This window comes from Hypanus sabinus, chromosome 5, assembly GCF_030144855.1.
Source record: "Hypanus sabinus isolate sHypSab1 chromosome 5, sHypSab1.hap1, whole genome shotgun sequence".
NCBI classification, from domain to species: Eukaryota; Metazoa; Chordata; class Chondrichthyes; order Myliobatiformes; family Dasyatidae; genus Hypanus; species Hypanus sabinus.
In genome coordinates this window covers 11,445,550-11,468,235 of record NC_082710.1, presented here as the reverse complement: position 1 = coordinate 11,468,235, position 22,686 = coordinate 11,445,550, and the positions used below count along the sequence as shown (strand labels likewise).

At 42.0% G+C, this 22,686-nt stretch overlaps 1 protein-coding gene across 1 annotated transcript in view; it reads left to right on the top strand.

Annotated features, from left to right (window-relative positions):
• The window catches only part of LOC132393867 (versican core protein-like), a 184,071-nt gene that overhangs the window by 71,661 nt on the left and 89,724 nt on the right, over positions 1 to 22,686 (top strand). The window lies entirely within an intron of this gene.

The window sequence follows — 22,686 nt, the reverse complement described above, 5'->3', positions numbered from 1 at the left end:
ACTCAGCGCACGATTCGCCAGGCCGCTGTTGCCGGGTAGCTAAGCGATGTCTTGCGTAGACGGTGTTCACCGGCCGCAGGTACTGTCGTTTGAGGGCGTCCAGTGCCCCTTCGTAGGTCGGCAGGTCCCGGATAAAGGAGTAAACTTTGGAGGAGACCCTCGAGAGTAGGATGCTGTGCATAACGGCGGGTTCAGTCGCACGAAGCTCCGCCAAGTACGATTGGAAGCATGCAAGCCAGTGTTCAAAAGCGAGAGCTGCGTCAGGGTCTTGAGGGTCCAAATCCAACCGGTCCGGACGCAAAACGGGTTCCATGTTTGAAAACTTCCAGTCAATAAAATTGATGCACCATCAATAACTCACACTGAGACGTAAGGCGAGATATCGGCTTTTATTGACTGGAAGAAGGAACCAGGAGTGAGTGTCTATCATACAAGGTCTTGGAGACTGAGGCCGAGCTTCAGGCTGCAGGTCTCCTTTATACAGGGGCCTGTGGGAGGAGCCACAGGAGCAGTCAGCAGGGGCGTGTCCCGACAGGCACATAGTTCACCACACTGCACAAGATCGAGGTAATTTGCAGAAACTTGTGAAAATAGGCAGCACCATCTTGGGTACCACTTTCTGTAGTATCCAGGACATGTTCAAGGAACAGTGCCTCAGGAAGTCAGCGTCCATCATTAAGGATCCCCACCACCCAGGACTTGCCCTCTTCCCATTGCTAACATCAGGTAGGAGATACAGAAGCCTGATGGCACACACCCAGCGATTCAGGAAAAGCTTCTTCCCCTCTGCTATCTGATTTCTAAATGGACATTTAACCCATCAACACTACGCTACTTTTTATTTCTGTTTTTTTTTTGCACTACATATTTTAACTTAACAATTCAATAGACACATATACATTTCTGTAACTCCATTTTTCCTCTATTTATCATGCATTTCATTGTACTGCTGCCATAAAGTTATAAAATTTCTCAACATATGCTGCTTATGTTAAATCTGATTCTGACTAAACAAATATAAAATAATACAAACACTGTGGAATCGGAATCATCATGGATATATATCATGATTTTTTTTGTTCTGCAGCAGCAATAATATAAATTATAATACTGTAAATATATTTAAAATAATTACTTAGTACACAAAGAAAGCAACAATCAGTAAGATAGTGTTCATGGACCATTCATGAATCCGCTGACAGAAGGGGAGATTCAAGATTGCTTAATGCCATTTCCAGTACACAAGCGTAAAGGAGAACAGAACAATTGGTACCCTGGATCCGATGCAGCACAAAAAAGCCCCAATAAGATAAAGAACACATAATTAAGTATCCACAATACATATAAATACATAAGATAGCTTATATGCATGGGTTGATTGTATGAATCTATGAAGCTGTTCCTAAAATGTTGAGTGTGTCTTCAGGTAGAAGATCTGTTATGTGTATTTATTTGAGCATTGATCAAAGCTGTTCATAGCATGTCAAAAATATATTAAAAAAACATCAGGAAAGTATTTACAGCTAAAATAGGTACAAGCATAGGATTTGATTTAACCAGTTAATCCGGTTACTAGATATTCGACAGACTTCAGTTCCCCATCTCCTTTTGTTTAAAGTGATTATTTAAGAGAATAGAACACATTTTCCTTTGAGCACTTTTGATCTTTACTTTGAATAGTCCTTCCTTTGCACAGTTGAAGCAACTTTGAACAAAAGCAGTTGAAGTTGCTGTGATTAACTCTGGCAGGAGAAAGAGCTGAACAAATATTTGATGGGGAATTGGAATGAAGGCTACAGAGATAAAGATCAAGTGGGATATCTGAGTTTAACAGAGAATACAATAGTCGCTATGTTACTGGGATGATGGAAATGTCACTTCTATAATGTAATTGGCTGAGGGTGAATCGTGAGACATAAGGAGATGTGGATTTCAGCCACAGATAAACACGCGCTGTGAGGCCAGATTCTAGAGGCACCTAACAGAAAGGTGTAAAGAAACTGAGTTCTGATCCAGAGAGAGAGAGAGATTGATTCAGTGACATAAAGATGATAAGAGGGACACATGCTCCACAAAAAGCTCGACCTAGGTCAAGGGTTCCCATTAATTTTATGCCATGGACCAGCACCATTAAGCAAGGAGTCCGTGTCCCCAGGTTGCAAACCCCTGATCTAGATGAATGCTCAGGAGCTTCCAGAGATGGATGAGAAGGCAGTTTTAATTCAGCCTTTGTATTTTGCATTCATTACATCAGAGGATGAAGAATAGACTGTAGAAGATAGAATAGTACAGAGCAGTACAAGCTATTCAGCCACAATGTTGTACTTACCTTAAAACCTACTCTTATGATCAATTGAGCTCTTCCCTCTGAAATAGCCCTCCATGTTTTTATCATCCATGTGCCTTTCTAGTAGTATCTTATATTCTCCTCGTGTACTTGCTTCTAACACCACCCCGGCAGGTTCCACACACCCACCACTCTGTGTAAAAACCATACCTCTGACATCACCCCTATACTTTCCTCCAGTAATCTTAGAACTATGCCACCTTGTATTAGTCATTTCTGTCCTGAGTAAAAGGTCTCTGGCTGTCCATTCATTCTATGTTCTTTATCATCTTGCACACCCCTATCAAGTCAACTCTCATCCTCCTCTGCTCCAAAGAAACTAACTCACTCAACTTATCCTCATAAGATCAAATAGTGCATATCTTATAATCACATATTGTGTTTTTTTCTATCACATCGAAGTGTGAACCCTAGCAGAATCCATAGCAATGATGTGTGCTTATTGCTGTAAGACGAGCTCGGTGCTACCTCGCTATTCCTCTTTTGCACGGTTTATTTTGGTAACTTATAGTCACTTTTAAGTTTTTTATCTATTGCAGTGTAGTGCTGCTGCAAAATAACAGACATGTGTCAGTGATAGTAAACTGGAGTCTGATTCTGACCAGCAGTGCCTTGTAGAAAAACACTTGCCATAAAATAAATTTAGACTTATCCAGAAATCAGTAAGGTCCACACAATTAAATTATAAAAAAATACAGTTGACCAGAAGTCAGTAGGTTCTGCAAAGAATGTCCCAGAGGCTGAGCAGGGGAAAAAGGGAGTAGATTCTGTGGGATGGTTACGTGGAAAGACTTAATTTATTTGACAGAACGGCTCATTCCGAAAAGTTTTGAACTCTATGAATGTTCTGAATCAGAATTAGGTTTATTATTACTGAATATACCATGAAATTTGTTTTGTGGCAGAAACACAAAACACTCCATAAAATATACTATAACTTACAATAAGAAATATATTAAAAACAGTGCAAAGAAGTGGTAGTGTTCATGGCCTCATGGACCGTTCAGAAATCTGATGGCCAGGGGAAACAGCTGTTCCTAAAATGTTAAATGTGTCTTCAGACCATAAGAACATAAGACACAGGAGCAAAATTGAGCCTGTGTATAGTCCCCATCGGAATCCTTTAGCCCTTGCAGTTTTTTTTAACTCGACTCACATTCTACATCTATCTTCATCTTCATATTCTACATCTTCCAATCCTTGTCACCTCTTTCTAAGAATTTGAGTTAATTTTTTACTAACAGATCCCCCCTTTCTCCTCTACCTACCTGCCTGTTCGTTTGATACAATGGGTATTTTTGAACGTTAAACTCCCAACAATGATCATCTTTCAGCCACAACTCTGATGTCCACAACGTTGCCCTCACTAGTGCACGGCCTCAACAGTGAGGCTTGGAGTTTTCTTAATTTCCAAGGTCACTTAGTTGAGAGTTCTTTGTTCATGAAAAGATTGCAGCCAAATCTAATATTATTAAATCTTGATTGTGTATTTGACTGCCATGGGCCATTGACTGGGATGTTTATAGTTGTAATCTCTCCCTCATCTAAGAGAATATTATTCTCCATTGTTGGGTCTTGTGTGAGTTCCTCATTCCATATACTCCAAATATCAGGTGTAATCAACAGTTACAGTTTAGTTACAGTTAACAAGGTAGACGAGCAGTTACAGATTCTGTATACTGCTTGCATTCAAATATAACACCTTCAGTCCTGTATTCATTTCCCTTTTCAATTTTGTTCTGTGTTGCATTTCAACTCAATCCACTGACTGCAATTTTGCCCTATCATCTGCTTGTCCTTCCTCACTGTCTCACTATACACTGCATCTGCTTGTATACCAACTGCCCCATGCTTAGGACTATCGTTATGAGTCTCGTTCCCCTGCCAAATTAGTTTAAATCCTCCCCAACAGCACTAGCAAGTCTATGCACAAGAATATTCATTGTTTCCCCCTTCGGTTCAGGTGTAATTCATTATTTTTGTACAGGTCATAACTTCCCAAGAAGAGATCCTAGTTTCTCAGCCACACATTCATCTGCCAGATCACTCCGTTCTACCCCTTACTAGTGCATGGTACCAGCAGCAATCCAGGGATTGCTACTCTTGAGGACATGCTTCTCAGCTTTCCCTGTGGCTCCATATATTCTCTGTTTAGGACCCCACCCTTTTCCTACCTACGTCATTGGTACCAATATGTATCAGGACTTTCAGCTGCTTGCTCCCCCCCTTTAGAATGCTGTAGTCCCGATCGGAGACATTCTTGACCCTAGCAACATACCCACCTGGGGGTATCTTTCACATTCAAAGCATCAACTGTCTGCGCCTTTAATTAGAGAATCTGCTATCATTACTCTACTCCTCTTATTCCCCTTTCCCTTCTGAGACCTGTACATTGGACAACATGGCCAGGAACTGTACAATGGGCATTGTAACCAGGAACTGTACAATGGGCATTGTAACCAGGAACTGTACAAGGGGCATTGTAACCAGGAACTGTACAATGGGCATTGTAACCAGGAACTGTACAATGGGCATTGTAACCAGGAACTGTACAATGGGCATTGTAACCAGGACCTGTACAATGGGCATTGTAACCAGGAACTGTACAATGGACACTGTAACCAGGAACTGTACAATGGGCATTGTAACCAGGAACTGTACAATGGGCATTGTAACCAGGAACTGTACAATGGGCATTGTAACCAGGAACTGTACAATGGGCATTGTAACCAGGAACTGTACAATGGACACTGTAACCAGGAACTGTACAATGGGCATTGTAACCAGGAACTGTACATTGGGCATTGTAACCAGGAACTGTACAATGGACACTGTAACCAGGAACTGTACAATGGGCATTGTAACCAGGACCTGTACAATGGGCATTGTAACCAGGAACTGTACAATGGGCATTGTAACCAGGACCTGTACAATGGGCATTGTAACCAGGAACTGTACAATGGGCATTGTAACCAGGAACTGTACAATGGGCATTGTAACCAGGACCTGTACAATCGGCATTGTAACCAGGACCTGTACAATGGGCACTGTAACCAGGAACTGTACAATGGACACTGTAACCAGGAACTGTACAATGGGCATTGTAACCAGGACCTGTACAATCGGCATTGTAACCAGGACCTGTACAATGGGCATTGTAACCAGGAACTGTACAATGGGCATTGTAACCAGGAACTGTACAATGGGCATTGTAACCAGGAACTGTATATTGGACATCATGGCCAAGAATTGTACTATATGTACTGTGGCTTGGACCTGTAGGGTGGACATTGTAACCAGGGCCTGTACAGTGGACACTGTGGCCTGGAACTACGTAATGGACATCTTAACCAGGAACTATACAATGGATATCATGAACAGTGAAGAGTGCACTCCATAATCTTCACTTCCCATTCTTCACATGTACAAGAGGATATTCAGCCGAAAAGAGGATATCTTGCTTGGGGAGGCATCCCTATGGAGGTAATGAAACAAATGCAGTAAAAATTAAGCACTTTTCACAGCCACTACAGCATTGATCTTGTTTTCCGGCTAACGCAAGATTGAGAAAGGAAAGAGAATATCTCTCATTCCCCTCTTTAACCTCTCGGCTGTGAGCCTCATAAATTAATTTTACGGCAAACCTTGGCCCTGCAGTTAAACCTTAAAACACTTCATTCAGCAGCTGGAACCTGAGGAGTGTTGCAAACCTTTGCAGGAAGGCTGTGGTACCGGAAAATCCTGCAGATCACCCAGTGATTGCTTTCAGGGCTGCGTGGGTCAGTGAGCTGAGTAACCACTTCTGTGCCCTCGAGTTTACCTTCCACTGGAGTGCAGCTCCATTTTCAGGCTTGAACAGTTTGGAATTGGTGTAAATTTCCACATGACTCCTCTGGCTAATCAACTAAAACAAGCAGGCAAATTTTTTTCAGGGCACGGAGCAACTAAAGGAACGGTATCCAAGAGTTCTGCTTTGAAGTGTTTTGATTCTGAAAGGCAAAACAGTGCCATTAAATAGCACTTCTCGGTCTTTCACAACTTTACGTATAATTCAGCCCAGGTGTTGAAAACAAAGTTCCTGCTTCAGGCAAGACTGTAAAAAAAAACTTCCTGTAGTTCTAATTCATTGCGCTAATTAAAAGGAATGGAGTCAGCAGTCAGTAATATTTCTTTTTGTTCAAATCCGTAAACTTTTACTCTCCAATCTAAACTAATTACCGATGGCCAACCTGACTGGAGGCACTTATTACTTCCTGGGAGAGATTCCAGATCTATCTTCTGCCTCATTGCCTGTCCTCCTGAAGTATCAATTTAATCCATGCAATCAGCTTTCATTTCAGTTTAAAGTTTAATTAGACCCTGGTGAGATCTAACCACATCACTTCAACAATATGCCTTTGTTTTGCTCCCAACAGAGCATAATTTGGAAATCTCAATACATCAACGGAGTATCCCATTCTGTTTTTTGTCAGACTTGGCCTGTGTAAACACCACACACCACGGGGAGGCAACTAATCTGCTGTATTGCAGCAGTTTTGCCTCACTACTTGCATGTGAAGAGGCCTTGGGTTAATTACAGACTCTCTAGAATTTAACTATACATTAGAAAATGTTTCAAGAAATAGGAAGGAGACAGGAGTTTCAGAGATTTTAGTCTATGGATGTCATGAGACTGTAGTTGTAAGGGGAAAAATGATAATTTCTGGACACTAAAATTTATAAATTTAAATGGAGATCTTTATTCTAGAGCAGAGTTTTATTTTTAAAAATTAATATTTGATTTGCAAGGTGAAAGAAAAATGTCAATGGATGGACAGTGAAGTTAATAGTATTTAATTTGCTCAGTCGTGTTACATCAAAGAGCAGTTTCAATTTGACATGTTGGCATTTACACTCAGTGGCCAGTTTATTGGGTATTTTCCGGTCCCTGATAAAGTGACCTCTGAGTGTACGTATATTCATGATCTTCTGCATCTCTGGCACATCCTCCTCAAGGTCTCATGTGTTGTGTGTTCAGAGATGCTCTTCCGCACACCACTGTGGTAATGTGTGGTTATTTGAGTTACTGTCGCCTTCCTGTCAGCATGAAGCAGTCTGGCCATTCTCCTCTGACCTCTCTCATTAACAAGGAATTTTTGTCCATAGAAATGCCACTCACTAGATTTTTGTTTTGTTTTTTTTTTCACCATTCTCTGTAAACTCGAGAGATTGTTGTGCATGAAAATACCAGGAGATCAGCCGAGGTTTACACCCTTATCACAGGAGTAGACGCGCGCGCGCGCACACACACACACACAAACACGATTCGTCAGCACAAGTATAAAGGAGAACAAAAAGATTGTTATTCTGCATCTGATGCAGCACAGAAAAAACTCAATAAGCATAAAGAACACAATTAAGAAACATGGTAAATATAAGATTATATGCATAGACTGATTGAATGTGTATAAAGTGACATTAGGTATAGGGGTACCTATATCAGGTGACTGACAGAAAATGATCAAGTAGAGGTGGCCCGGAGTCTGATGGGCTGGGTTAATGAGTTGAGATGTTGATCAGATTGATGAGGTGGGGGAAGTAATCGTTTTTGAGTGTGGTAGTCCTGGTGTGGATGCTAAGGTCCATGATTAGGGTGGGTAGGATCCTTCAGGATGACTTTTTCCTGTATATCTGTCCTTGATGGGGGGCGGGGGGGGGGGTAGGCTGGTGCCAGTGATGCGTTGGGCAGTTTTCATCTTCCCATCTGCCGCAGTGCAGTTTTTGTACCACACAGTGATGTAGCGAGGTCGTAACCATTAGGGCCACTTAGAGCAAGAGGAATCCATGTCCTTAGAAAAGGACTGGAGTCCCCATAGAATAAACGAATGATAGATATCTCATTCTTGGAAACATTGTTTATAAAAAAAAAACTTGTGATAACAGAGAAACATTGATCTTGATCAGGGGTTCACAACCTGCAGTTCACAGACACCTCGCTTAATGCTACTGGTCCATGGCATCAACTAGATCGGGAACCCCTGGGCAAGATAGAGATCGATCGACACATGGGTGGCACAGTAACAGGGGTTGGTGCAACACAGCACCAGCGACCCGGTTTTCAACTCTGCCTCTCTCTGTAAGGAGTTTGTACATTCTCCCCACGATTGTGTAGGTTTCCTCCGGGTGCTCCGGTTTCCTCCCACACTCCAAAGCTAATTGGAGAGCAGGGGCTCATTGGGCCAGAAGAGTTTGTTAATGTGCTGTATCTTTAAATAACCAAAAGAAAAAAAAACTAAAGCCCTGCTGGGTATTTACCCAATGTCAGTTATATGTCACAGTAGCTGGAAGAGAATGAAGTATGAAGGGTCTCGGCCGGAAATGTTAACTGTTTATTCCCCTCCATAGATGCTGCCTGACTTTGGATTCAAATTCAGGTTTGTTTTTCACATGTACATTGAGATTTACAGTGAACTGCGTTGTTTGCATTGATACACTACACACTGAAGGATGTGCTGGGGGCAGTCCACAAGTGTCACCACACATTCCGGCACCAACATAGCATGTCCACAAGGTTCAGCAGAACAACACAAACAACAACAGAACAGTGCATAGTAAGGGATGAAGCAACAACTGCAAAGGAAGCCCCATCCCTCCCTCCCATTCACCCAGCCTCCTCCCATGCACAAACAGTACACCGTCCTCTAACTCCAGGACAGGCCAGTTGTTTTTTTCAGCCTCCATTGGATCCGAGGATTAGTAGTCACTGGACCACAGATATCCCTAGACTTGCTAAGTTCCTCTAGCATTTTGTGTGCGTTGCTCAAGATTTCCAGCATCAGCAGAATCTCTTGTGTTTATAGTGCTCAGTAGTTGCTGCTTTTTTGTAGGTTATCAGCATTAACTCTTCTCTCAGTATGTGCAGCCCAACCCTTAAATCTTCCTCCTTGCTCATAGCTAATTACAAATGCCTTTGAGCGCAGAACGACCAGAACTGTATTATGTTTTGATTAATGATTGGACTACTTATGGAGAAATTGGCACTTAGCTCTTTTTAAGTGATTGTTGGAGCTCTGAAGTGAAATTGCCGTAATATCCTGCTTTCCCTAGGATTTGAGTGGAGCTCCTTGCAAATCCAACAGTCTTGCAACATCAGAAAAATGCTCAGCCACCTGTGGAACTTAAGCTAACCCACATTTTTCTTAATTCTTCCTTTAATTGTTCTTTCTTTATTCTGTTTTAACTTTCTGTATTTTCTTTCTTCTTTTTGTACATGTTTATACACACAGACACACATAGATTCAAGTAGTGATGTTTATTGGAAATTGTTCACCATCATCACTGTTGTATGATGTGGGCAATCATGGGCAAAATCATGATTGTTCTTGGTAATTTTTCTGCAGAAGTGGTTTGCCATTACCTTCTTCTGGGCAGTGTCTTTACAAGACAGGTAACCACAGCCATTATCAATACTCTTCAGAGACTGTCTGCCTGGCATCAGTGGTCACATAAGCAGGATTTGTAATGTACACCAGCTGCTCATACGATTATCCACCACCTGCTCCCAAGGCTTCACATGACACTGTCAGGGAGCTAAAGAGATACCACACCTTGCCCGAGGGTGACCAGCAGTCTAGTGGAGGGAAGGAGTGCCTTACACCTCCTTTGCTGGAGATGTATCTCCGCACTGCCACACAACAAATTATTACAAGCTATTTATTATAAGTGATATAATCCATCACAGTCAAAGCCCACCTCATCCCACCATATTTGCAAGGATCATTGCTGCTAGCAAGCAGCAAGGATCTCCAGCATCCAGGCCATGCTCTCTTCTCGTTACTACCACCAGGAATAACGTGCAAGATCCTTAGGTCCCACACCACCAGATACAGGAGCAGCTATTACCCTTCAATGACCATCAGGCTCATAGACCGGTGTGGATAACCTCACTCACCTCAACTCTGAACTGATTGCACAACTCATGGATTCACTTCCAAAGACTCATACATCCCATCTTCTCAGTTGTTTAGTTATTTATTTTTGTTCAAACTGTCTTCTTGTGCACACTGGTCAGTCTTTGTTTATGTTTTGCTTTGTTAATAAATTCTATAGTGTATGCATATTTTCCTGTATACGCATACAAGAAATTGAATTTTAAGATAATAAATGGTGGCATATAGATTATTTAATAAGGCATTTACTTAGATATTGACTTTAATGTTATCGTGATGCTGGACATTAAATCTCTGCACAGAATAAGGCGACTGTATCTGTATTGGTACAGTATTTGTGTGAAGATTTTTAAAAAAAATTTATTTATTTACAGCAGGGGTCCCCAACCCTTTTTAAGCCATGGACCCCTACCATTGACTGAGGGGTCTGTGGACCTCAGCTTGGGAACCCCTGATTTAGAGATACAGTGGAGAACAGGCCCGCTTGGCCCAATGAGCGGTGCTGCCCAGCAATCCACCTATTTAACCCTTGCCTAATCACAGAACAATTTGCATTGGTTAATTAACCTACTATCCAGTATGTCTTTGGACTGCAGGAGGCAACCAGAGCACCCAGAGGAAAACTAAGTGGTTGCAGGGAAGAATGTATAAACTCTGTACGGACAGCACTGGAACTGAAGTCTGAACTCTGTCACCCAAGCTGTAATAGCGTCGCACTAACCCATTCAGTCCCACAGAATTCATTCTGGATGAATCTGTCGGATATGGCATGTTAATGATTTTTTTTTTGGGATTGAACAGCCTCATTCACCAGGTGCCAAAGACAATTATGAAGACTTTGTTCAGTAGCAGGAGAATGGTGATATTCTACTTTGCTGAAGTTCCCAAGCATTGAACATAATCTGCTTTCATGTTTTGTCTTGGACTTCTCAATTGATCAACAGAGGTGATACTGCGGTGTTGCAGAACATCAGGGGTTTGCATTAGCACTGAAGGAAGTAACAGGCAGAAGAGCCAAAGGAGTTTTAGTGGATGTTGTTTACTTGGATTTTCAGAAGGCTTTTGACAAGGTGCCACACATGAGGCTGCTAAAAAAAGTTAAGATACTAGCAAGTATAGAAGATTGGCAGACTGGCAGAAGACAAAGAGTGGAAATAAAAAGGGTTGATTCTGGTTGGCTGCTGGTGACTAGTGGTGTTCCTCAGGGGTCGGTATTGGGACCGCTTCTTTTCACATTATATGTCAATGATTTGAATGATGGAATTGAAGGCTTTGTGGATGATAGGAAGATAGGTCGAGGGGCGGATAATGTGGAGGAAGCAGACAATCTGAAGGAGAACTTAGACATATTGGGGGAATGGGCAAAGAGGTGGCAGATGTAATATGGCATCAGAAAGTATACGGTCATGCACTTTGGTAGAAGGAAGCAAAGGGCAGACTATGAAAATTCAAAAATCTGAGTGGCCAAGGGACTTGAGAGTCCTTGAGCAGGATTCCCTAAAAGTTAATTTGCAGTTTGAATCAGTGGTGAGGAAGGCAAATGCGATGTTTGCATTCATTTCAAGAGGACTGGAATATAAAGGCAAGGTTGTAATGTTGAAGCTTTGGTCAGACAACACTTGGAGTATTGTGAGCAGTTTTGGGGCCTTTATCTGCGAAAAGATAATGCTGGCATTGGAAAGGGTCCAGAGAATGATTATAGGAATGAAATGGTTGAAGTATGAGGAGCATTTGGCTCTGAGCCTGTACTCACTGGAGTGCAGAAAAAGGAGGGAGAATCTCATCAAAATCTATCGTATATTGAAAAGCCTCGATAGAGTGCATATGAAGAGGTTGTTTCCTATGGCAGGTGGGTCTAGGATAAGAGGCCACGGCCTCAGAATGGAGGGACATCCATTTGGAACAGAGATAAAAGAGGAATTTCTTTTGCCAGAGGGTTGTAAATCAGAAGAATTCATTGTCATGGATGGCTGTGGTGGCCAAGTATTGAGTATATTCAAAGTGGAGGCTGTTAGGTTCTTGATTAGTCAGGACATCAAAGGTTACGAGAAGGCAGGGTTGAGAGGGATAATAAATAGGCCACGATAGAAATAGAACAGATTTGATGGGCTAAAATGGCCTAATTCTATGCTCTATGTCCTCTCCTGCCTATTTGCACTTTGGTTTCTATAGGAAACTGAGAAAGATAGCCTTAGTTTATCAACTTTTTATATGCAATAGCTTATTATACATTTTATTAGCTAGGAAAGCAATTCCCACAATGATGACATCTGCAAATGATAATCTTACATGACACAAGTGATCCTGAGTACTAGTAAACTGCTTTGGCAGGAGTCACTGGCGATATTCTCAACTCCAGAATCCCTGTGGAATGAGTACAAAATCCTAATACTAGTGCTTTGTTTGCTGAGAAAGACCCTCGGTCTTGTTCTCTAGCCTCTGGCAATTGTATAACCTAAAGATCTTTGTTGGCCTAAGAGAACAAACAGCTGTACCATTCCTCCACAGGTGTGACTGTTCATACACACTCCATTAAACTCTCAAATAAACCTCTGCTCCTTTTGGAGTCCAAGGGAATTACATTTACAACCCACAATTTTCACCCTTTGTTTTCAGGTGTGCGAAAGTAGGTATTATCTCGGAGAAATCTTTTGCAACGCATCTGAATCAGGTTTAATTTAATTGATATATGTTATGAAATCTGTTTATTTTGTAGCAGCAGTATGGAGCAATACATAAAAAGTATAAATTACAATAAGAAATATACGTAGATGTTTATAAATAAAATACTTTGTTCATTATGTACCATGTTGTGTGACATAGGTGATCATGATATTTTCATAAATTAACTAAGTAGTGAAAAAGCAGCAAAAAAGAAGACACAAATCTGATGGTGGAGTGGAAGAAGCTGTTCCTAAAGCACTGACTGTGGCTCCTGTACCTTACCTCCTCCCTGATGGTAACAACGTGAAGAGGGCATGTCCTGGGTGATGCGGGACATGCAAATATAAGAAATAGATTCTGTATAGATTTTTATATTGAAAATCGCACTGCAGCTGCTCATTGAGATTACAGCAGCCCAAAGAGTTGGTGCATTTATTGACATAGAGGCAGATCTGATAAATTCCATGGTGCCCAGCAACAAGTCAAACATTAACTTGTTGCTGATCTATTAATGTAAAATACTTTATTATACCTTATTAATCCAGAGTCTGAGAGCACAGATTTTTTCTTTTGTGGTGGGACTTGGAAATCTGTTCAAACTACAGTATGTCAGCAGTTTTATAAAAGGTCAGATTTGGGTGAAATTTGATTTCGCATTTACTGTTATATGTTCAGTTTGACTACCACAGGCTAGGTCATCCTTGCAGTTAAAAGATTTCTTATTCTTGCACATTCCTTATTCCTTCTTGGAATCAGAATCAGGTTTAATATCACTGATATATAATATAATATATCACCGATTTATATCGTGAACTTTGTTGTTTTGCGGCGGCAATATTGCCCAAGACACAAAAAATACCATAAATTACAATTAGAGATATATACAGTATCAAAATTAAATGAGTACAAAAAGAGAGCAAAAATAGTGAGACAGTGTTTGGAATTCTGATGGTGGAGGGGTAGAAGCTGTTCCTAAAACATTGAGTGTGCCTTCGGGCTCCTCCTCCCTCATGGTGGTAATGAGAAGAGAGTGTGTCTTGGGGAGGTGTGGCTCTTAATGTCCCGGGTGGTGGGTGCCAGAGTCTTTCACTGTTCTGTTGTTTGTTTAATTTAAATGCCAGCCCAGATAGGCTGAAAAGACAGAGTGTCAGGATCAGACGCGAGAATCGTTCGCTCTCCGCGATGGTTACTTACTCCTCTCTCCATGGCGCTGAGGCTATGAAGACTGCACCGGCTGCTGTATTCCGTGCCTGTTAATATGTTGAACTGATAAGCAAGGCTTTGGGCCTACTCAGGGCTGCTGTCGGGTTCAGAATGTTCAATCTAAATGCTTGCGTGATTTGTGTTTTCTCCCCTTTCTCTTGCACGCCGGGTGCTGGTCTTTTACTTTTTTCAGTCATTGGGTTCTCTCATCTTTCTTGCTTTGTAGCTGCCTGTAAACAAACAAATCTCAAGGTTATATAATATATATATTCTTTGATAATAAATGTACTTTGAATGATGGATGCCACTTTTGAGGCATCACATTTTGAAGATGTCCTTGACGCTGGGGACGCTAATGCCCATGATGGAGCTGGCTTTGCTTACAGGGTTTGAAACCCTCGGCAGCCCTTTGCTTCACACTCTGCCTGCCTTGCTGGTGTTTGTATCACAGACCTGACTCCAGTTCCAGCAAGCTGTTCCCAGTCCAAGTCTCCATGGAGAACAGGTGTTCATCTGCACTACGCCTTCCACTACAGGTGTTCCTCATGGGTGCCAGGAACAGACACAGTCTTGGGGAGGAGGGAGGGAGGCGGAGGGGGGGATATGTAAGCAGACAGAGCTCTGTGAATTCCTAAACACAAATTCAAGCTGACGAAACTTCATTGGGGATTTATACTGTCTCTGCTGTACTGTGTTTGACTGGCTGCCATAAAAATTGCCCACCCACCTTGAGACAGCATAAAACTTCCTACATCGAGTTGTACAACAATGATTTCCCCAGGAGGACCAGCAAAGGTGGGGGGGGAGATGAACTGTTCAGAAATGTTTAACAGCTCTCATTGAAGCAGTTATTCTGCACATATTGCAGTCTATTGATATTTATTAGCTGCTCTGTATTCTGCGGAGATCTGACAAGAGAACCCCACAGTGATATGCCAGAGCCAAGTCAAACTGCTCCTTTTCTCAGAGCACAAGTCAAGAGTTAAACATAGGAGCATGAGTACTTCATAAAACTTAGAACATTACACCGCAGTACAGGCCCTTCAGCCCAGTCTTTGAACAAAGATCAATCTCAGCCTTCCCTCCAACATAGCCCTCCATTTTTCTTTCATCCATGTGCTTATTTAAGAGTTTCTTAAATGCCCCTAATGTATCTGTCTCTAGCAACACCCCTGGCAGAGTGTTCCACACTGTTTAAAAAATGTAAGCCTGACATCCCCCAAAACAAGGGGTTCCCAACCTGGGGTCCACAGACCTCGTGCTTAATGGTATTGGTCCATGGCATAAAAAACGCTGGGAACCCCTCTACAATCACCTTAAAATTATGCCCCCTTGTATTAGCCATTGCTGCCCTGGGGAAAAAGTCATGATCTATACCTCTTATCATCTTGTACTTCTCTATCAAGTTACAGATATAGGTACACAGATTTTTAAAAACAAACTTTATTCATTATCAATAATATTTACAAGTGCACTGCATTTACATTCCTTACATTCAAAGACAATGCTTTCAGTATTCTAGTATTACGCTCCGACTTTACTGCCAACTCTCATGAGGCTCCCAGCAGCAGTACTGGGGGGCTTCCTCCCCCTATGCAGCCCTTCCCTGTTCAGCAGTGGAAGAAACCTCTGCTGTGGTCCTTCCCCAGTAAGCCCTCGTGTTGGCCGCACCACGCACAGACACTTCAGCTACAGATTCACCCAGTCGCAAAGGCAGGAATGTGCTTTGATTGGAATTGGGTGCATGCTATGCAAAGTCTTCATTACAGTAAAATCATGAGGGGGATAGATAGGGTTGATGTGGATAGGCTTTTTCCATTGAGAGTAGGGGAGATTCACACGAGGACATGAGTTGAGAGATAGGGGGCAAAAGTTTAGGGGTAACAGGAGGGGGAACTTCTTTACTCAGAGAGTGGTAGCTGTGTGGCAGGGGTGTCAAACTCATTTTAGGTCATGGGCTGGATTGGGCAAAATGCAGCTTCATGCGGGCCGGATCAGTCGGGCGCATGCGAACGCAGCTTTCATTGCCTCCGTTTTTTCAGCCTATTCTCACGTGTCTCAGTCTCTGCTATAACTACAAAGTGTTTCACTTCACAAATTCCGTTTCTTATGAAGAAGACTGCTGAGCAAGCATTATTTTTATGATTGGTATTAACTTACAATCATAGGCTTCATATTGCCGGGCCATTAATAATGAAAATAATAGATCTATCTAAAATTATCTCGCGGGCCGGATATAATTGTACGCGGGGCCGGATATGGCCCGTGAGCCTTGAGTTTGACACCAATGCTGTGTGGAATGAGCTTCCAGTAGAAGTGGTAGAGGCAGGTTTGATATTGTCATTTAAAGTCAAATTGACTAGGTATATGGACAGGAAAGGAATGGAGAGTTATGAGCTGAGTGCAGGTCGGTGGGACTAGGTGAGAGGAAGCGTTCGGCACGGACTAGAAGGGCTGAGATGGCCTGTTTCTGTGCTGTAATTGTTATATGGTTATACAGTTAGGTTAGGGTCACTGATCAAATAATCCTTCCTTTATTTATCTGTAGATGCCCGCAACAAAAAAATAACAAGGTAGTGTATGGTAATGTATGTACAAAAGTGAGAGAGAGAGAGAGAGAGAGAGATGTAATATATATATATATATATATATATATATATACACACACACACACACACACACACACACACACATAGATAGATAGCTAGTGTGCTTAAGACTTTTGCACAATACTGTATATTATGTCTTTCCAGTTACCAAATAACACTTAATATTACAGAGCTAACAGAAAGCTCAGTCCTCTTATTTCTGTTTCCCAACCACCTTCCTATTTTAACCAATGTACAGTACTATGCTTTGATAATACATTTACTTTGAACTTTGCAAAAAGGAGAGGTAGTACTGGTAAATCAAATTGTAACAATGTGTTTTAGTCTCCATAGACGTCTGTAATTGTTGGGATAGAAAAGCATTCAAAATGTGGATTGACATCCCTTTGTTATCGTAACAGTCCTTTATACACAAAGTTTTCATTAATGAGGCACCAGTCATCTGGTTATCAGAGCCAGCTTGTCAAATCTTGCCAACTTGGGGTGGCACAGTAGTGTAGTGGTTAGCACAATGCTTTACAGTCCTGCTGACTCAGGTTCAATTCCCGCCGCTGCCTGTAAGGAGTTTGTACATTCTCCTTGTGACTGCATGGGTTTCCTCCCTCAAACAGGTACCAGTTAGGAGGTTAATTGGTTATTGATTAGGCTAGGATTAATTTGGGGTATCACTGGGCAGTGTGGCCTAAAGGGCCGGTAGGGCCCACTTCACACCGTATCTCAATAAAAAAATTAAGAAATCTTTGTTTTTCTAGTGGGACTCCAGTCCCTTAGTAATGAAATCGATCTCCATTGTTCTGAATGACTCCACTGGATACTTCCTCTCTCCATAATGCCTACCCCGTGATAAGGCTGTAGGCCTCAGCATTGACTGGTGATCTTCCGACTTCTGTTTCACCACAGTGTTACCAAGAGTGGAGTGACACTATTGGCTTCAGTCCACCTCTGAATTTCCAGCAGCAACTTTGCAAAGATGTCATCAAATTCCTGTTGCAAAATTAAATGATTGACACTTCTTTTATTTATATAAAAATGCAGCAAGTAACAGGGCCTTCAAGCCCACGCGGCCTAGTTACACTAACTAACTTACTAATCTGTACATCTTTGGAATGTGGAGGAAACCGGAGGACAGACTCCTTATGGACAGAAGTGGAATCAGTGACCACTGGTGCTGTAAACCTGAGTCATGGAATTTGGCCATCAATGGAGAATGCAGCCTTTTAACAGAACTGAGTTGTTTCTTGTATTTATTAACAGCCAGTTTACTATACTGTTGCAAACTGGTAGATTCCTTTATGTGGAAGATCAGTATCTGACTTTTACCAGTAACCACAACCATCTTCTGTCTCACTGTCTCTATGATAGGCTTTATACCTATAAGAAACCCACCCAGCCATGGGGAGAACGTGCAAACTCCTCACAGACAGCAGCAGGAATTGAACCTGTACCGCTGGCACTGTATAGCGTTATGCTAGCCTCTACGGAACCAAGCTGCTCCACATCTTTATATTGACCCTTTTAGACTTACTGCAACCTGCGAGATGTGAGGACGACCATCCTTTGCACAAGTGGATTATCCTGTGTTTTGGAGGAGCATCAGAAGCGCTGCATACACAGGGTCCTTAGCATTATCAAAGGTCCCACCCATCTGTCCAGCACCCTCTTTGACTTTCTACCATCAGGCAGGAGACTACAATGCATAAAGACAAGAATGGTCAGGATGGGAAATAATTTCTTCCCTCAGGCCATTAGGCTTCTGAACTCCCTACCATATCATATTCAAGAAGTGACACCAGATAATAGACAATAGACAATAGGTGCAGGAGTAGGCCATTCGGCCCTTCTAGCCAGCACCGCCATTCACTATGATCAGTACCCCGTTCCTGCCCTCTCCCCATATCCCTTGACCCCGCTATCTATAAGAGCTCTATCTAACTCATTAGTTAATTAGTTTTGTACCTTGCAATATTTAATTTATGCACTTTACTTTTTTTAATCTATGTGTAATTCATTTGTAGATTTAATTCTTTTATAAGTTATTGCGCATTATATGTGTCTTACATGTACTACAGTGCGTTATACCCTGGTCTGAAGAAATGTTGTCTCGTTTGTTGACATACATGTATATAGTTAAAAGACAATAAACTTGACTTGATATCACAATGCGTTGACATCTAAATCGTGCTACAGAGAGAATTACAGAGGGTGGAACAATGCCATACCATAATTATGTCTCTACCACTTGCACTGAGGAAGACCAAGTGCATTTAATAACCAACAGGCTCTCCAGCGCTGTGGATCCAACGATCCGGCAGGTTTATATTGATGGGACTGCCAGCTGCCGAATCCTTGCTTCCCGGATGTCAGCAGCTGAAGGGCTGCATCTAATAATCACAAAAGGCGAGTATTCAGAGCAGCAACTTTTTGTGGCATCAGCTTTGGAGCAGTCCGTGATAATGGTGGGGGGGAGTGCCCATGATGGAGCTGGCAGGGGTTCCCAATGTTTTTTTATGTCATTGTAACATGGCAGCAGGTTCAAGGGTTTGGTGAGTGAGATAGAAGGCACTAACTACAAATAAGTATATGACTCATTTACTTACGAACAGTAAAACATTTAACTTCAGCCCCCCCAAGTTAGGCAAACTACAAAACGAAATATGCAACAGATACTCAGCTAAGAGTTCAAGCCTGGAACAAACTTTCGCAAAGGTTCCTCAGCACTGGTCACGATCTCAATGTGAAGAGAGGTCCCTGGAGACGAGAGGGAAGAGACTGAGCCTCCCGCACCTGCTATTATTAAACCTGAGGTGCTAGAACCAGACTGTGGCACACAAGGCAACCAATGGCAAAGAGCTGCTGCATCCTTCAAACAGGCCGGTTTGAGGACTGGTACGATGGAAGTGGCTTTTGACTGACAAATAAACTAAACCCCACATACCAGCCATAAACCGATACCATTAACTGAGGAGTCTGTAGACTCCAGGTTGGGAATCCCTGCTCTGGAGCTTTTACAGTCCTCTGCATTGGTGCCTCCATAGAATGCTCTCCACGGTACATCCCTCGACCTCCCCTTCCTGAGACCCACAATTAATTCTTTGGTCTTACGGATGTTGAGTGCAAAGTTGTTCTTGCAACACCACTCAACCAGTTGATCTAACTCCCTCCAGTACTCCTTGTCACCACCTGAGATTCTAGCATTGGGAAATTGGAAAGGCTTTGAGGGTGAGAATTCAACTAAGATATTATTTAAAATAAGAATCTGAACTACAGATCTTTAAAAAAAGATATCTTAGGATGTTGCAAATGTGGATTCAAATGGAACATTTGGGCCGAATAGCTTAATTCTGTTTCTATACCATATAGTCTTCTTTCATCGCCTTAGGCACTGTGGAGGCCGAGTCATTGGGTATATTTAGAGCAGAGGTTGATAGGTTCTTGATTAGTAATGGTATCAAAAGTTATGGCGAGAAAGCAGGAGAATGGCATTGAGAGGAATGGTCAGAACATTGGCTGATTGGTAGGAGGTAGCGAGTGGGAATAGAGAGATCCTTTTCTGGTTGGCTGCCAGTAACTAGTGAAGTTCCACGGGGTCAGTGTTGGGAGCCACTTCTTTTTATGCTATATATCAGTGATTTAGATAATGCAATAGATGGGCTTTGTTCCCAAGTTTGCAAATTATGCGAAGATTGGTCGAAGGGCATGAAGTGTTGTGGAAACAGGAGGGTTGCAGATTTGGAGAATGGGCAAGAACGTGGCAAATTAAATACAGTGTTGGAAATACGTTGTCATGCATTTTGGTAGTAGAAATAAATGTACAGACTATTCCCTAAACCAGCAGAAAATCCAAATATCTGAGATGCAAAGGTTAACTTGCAGGTAAAGTCGATGGTGAGGAAGGGAAACGTTAGCATTCACTTTGAGATGTCTAGAATATAAGAGCAGGGAGGTGATGCTGAGGCTCTATAAGGCACTGGTGAGACCTCATCTTGAGTATTGTGAACAGTTTTGGATCCTTATCTAAGAAAAGATGTACTGGCACTGGAAAGGGTTCAGAGGACATTCACAAGGATGATTCTGGGAATGAAAGGGTTATCATATGAGGAATGTTTGATGGCTCTGGGCCTGTACTCACTGGAATTTAGAGGGATGGCGGGGGGGGGTGGGTGGGGGAAATTTCATTGAAACCTTTTGAATGTTGAAAGGCCTAGACAGAGTAGATGTAGAAAGGATGTTTCCCATGGTGGGGGAGTCTAGGACAAGAAGGCACAGCTTCAGGATAGAGGGTCATCCATTTAAGACAGAGATGCAGAAAAATTTATTTAGGCAACGGATAGTGAATTTGTGAAATTTATTTCCACAGGCAGCTGTGGAGGTCAGGTTGCCAGGCAAAGATTGATAGGTTTTTGATCGGCTACGCCATCAAAGATTATGGGGAGAAGGCCAGGAAGTGGGGCTGAGGAGGGAAAAAAAGGATCAGCCATGATGGAATGGCGAAGCAGACTCGATGGGCCAAATAGCCTAATTCTGCTCCTCTATCTAATGGTCTTATTTAAGAGAAGTTTGGATAAGTACATAGATGAGACCAGTTTGGAGGCATATTGTACGGGTGCAGGTAGAGGACTAGGCAGAAGAACAGTTTCACATGGACTAGATGGTCTGAAGGACATGTTTCTGCGCTAATGCTCTGTGCCTCTATAATATCCAGTTTACAGCAGATGCAAACTATTTTTGGTCACAAAGCTTCAAACATGACTTCTTCCCACTTCCTTTCCAGTCTGGCCTGAAACATTAACGTCTATTCAAAACCGTAGATGCTGCCTGATCTGCTGAGATCCTCCAGCATTTTGTGTGTGTTGCTCTGGATTTCTAGCATCTGCAGAATCTTTTGTGTTTATAAAACATATATTTTAGTTTACTAAAAATGCAGCTCAAGTAAGCTTTGCATTTCTGAGTTGTTAGTAGACTCTTTATTGATCACTTAAGGAGACGAAGCAATGAATTTTCCGTTAATTCAGCACTTGCTTTGCTACAGGTATAGACAAAAAGAGAGACGTGATATCCATTTATTTATGAAATCTCTTTGGTAGACAGCTCCAGGCATATTCCCTGCTGGGGTCTGTTAATCCTTCACTGTAAACAAACTTAAATATGAATGAATTAAGTCTTGCACAAAGAAGCCAGGGGCAGTTGCAGTGTACAGGAGGCCCCAAACTTTAAATGAAGTATGAAACAAAAACCTTCTCTCTTTCCCAGCATCTCAGGACCAACAGAAAGAATTGCCCTCAAGCAAAATAAGCCTTGTCATTTTCCATCCATCAACAGGTTAATCAGCCAGTCCAAATGATCCTGTTCTTGACTTTTACTTTTGAAAGTGCTTTATTCATAGTTTGCGCTTGATGCAAATGAACCCTTTGTTTCATACAATGTGTGTATTTAAATAAATTAAGCAATGTTGGTTCATTATTGGCATCTTTACAATGAACAATTCAGTCAAACAGGATGCAAATTGAAAATCATTAACATATGCGACATAGGTGGCCTTGCACCCAACCTGACCCCCACCCTCGTTTTAAAATTATTTCAGATGTTTTGAATTTTAAATCTTGCAGCGATTCAATAGATGATCCTTTGGCTACACTGACGGGTATATTTGAGCCATACTTATTTACTGTTCTACTCTCTCTTCACCCATGACTGTGCGATGAGGCACAACTCAAATGCCATTTATAAATTTGCTGACGATACAACTAGTGTTGGCAGAGTTTCAGATGGTGACGTGAGGGTGTACTGGAGTGAGATATACCAGTTGAGTGGTGCCACAGCAGCAACCTTGGACTCAATGACTGTAAGACCAAAAAAATGATTGTGGGCTTTAGAAAGGGTAAGATGAGAGAACACACTCCAATTCTCATAGAAGGAACAGAAGTGGAAAGGGTTG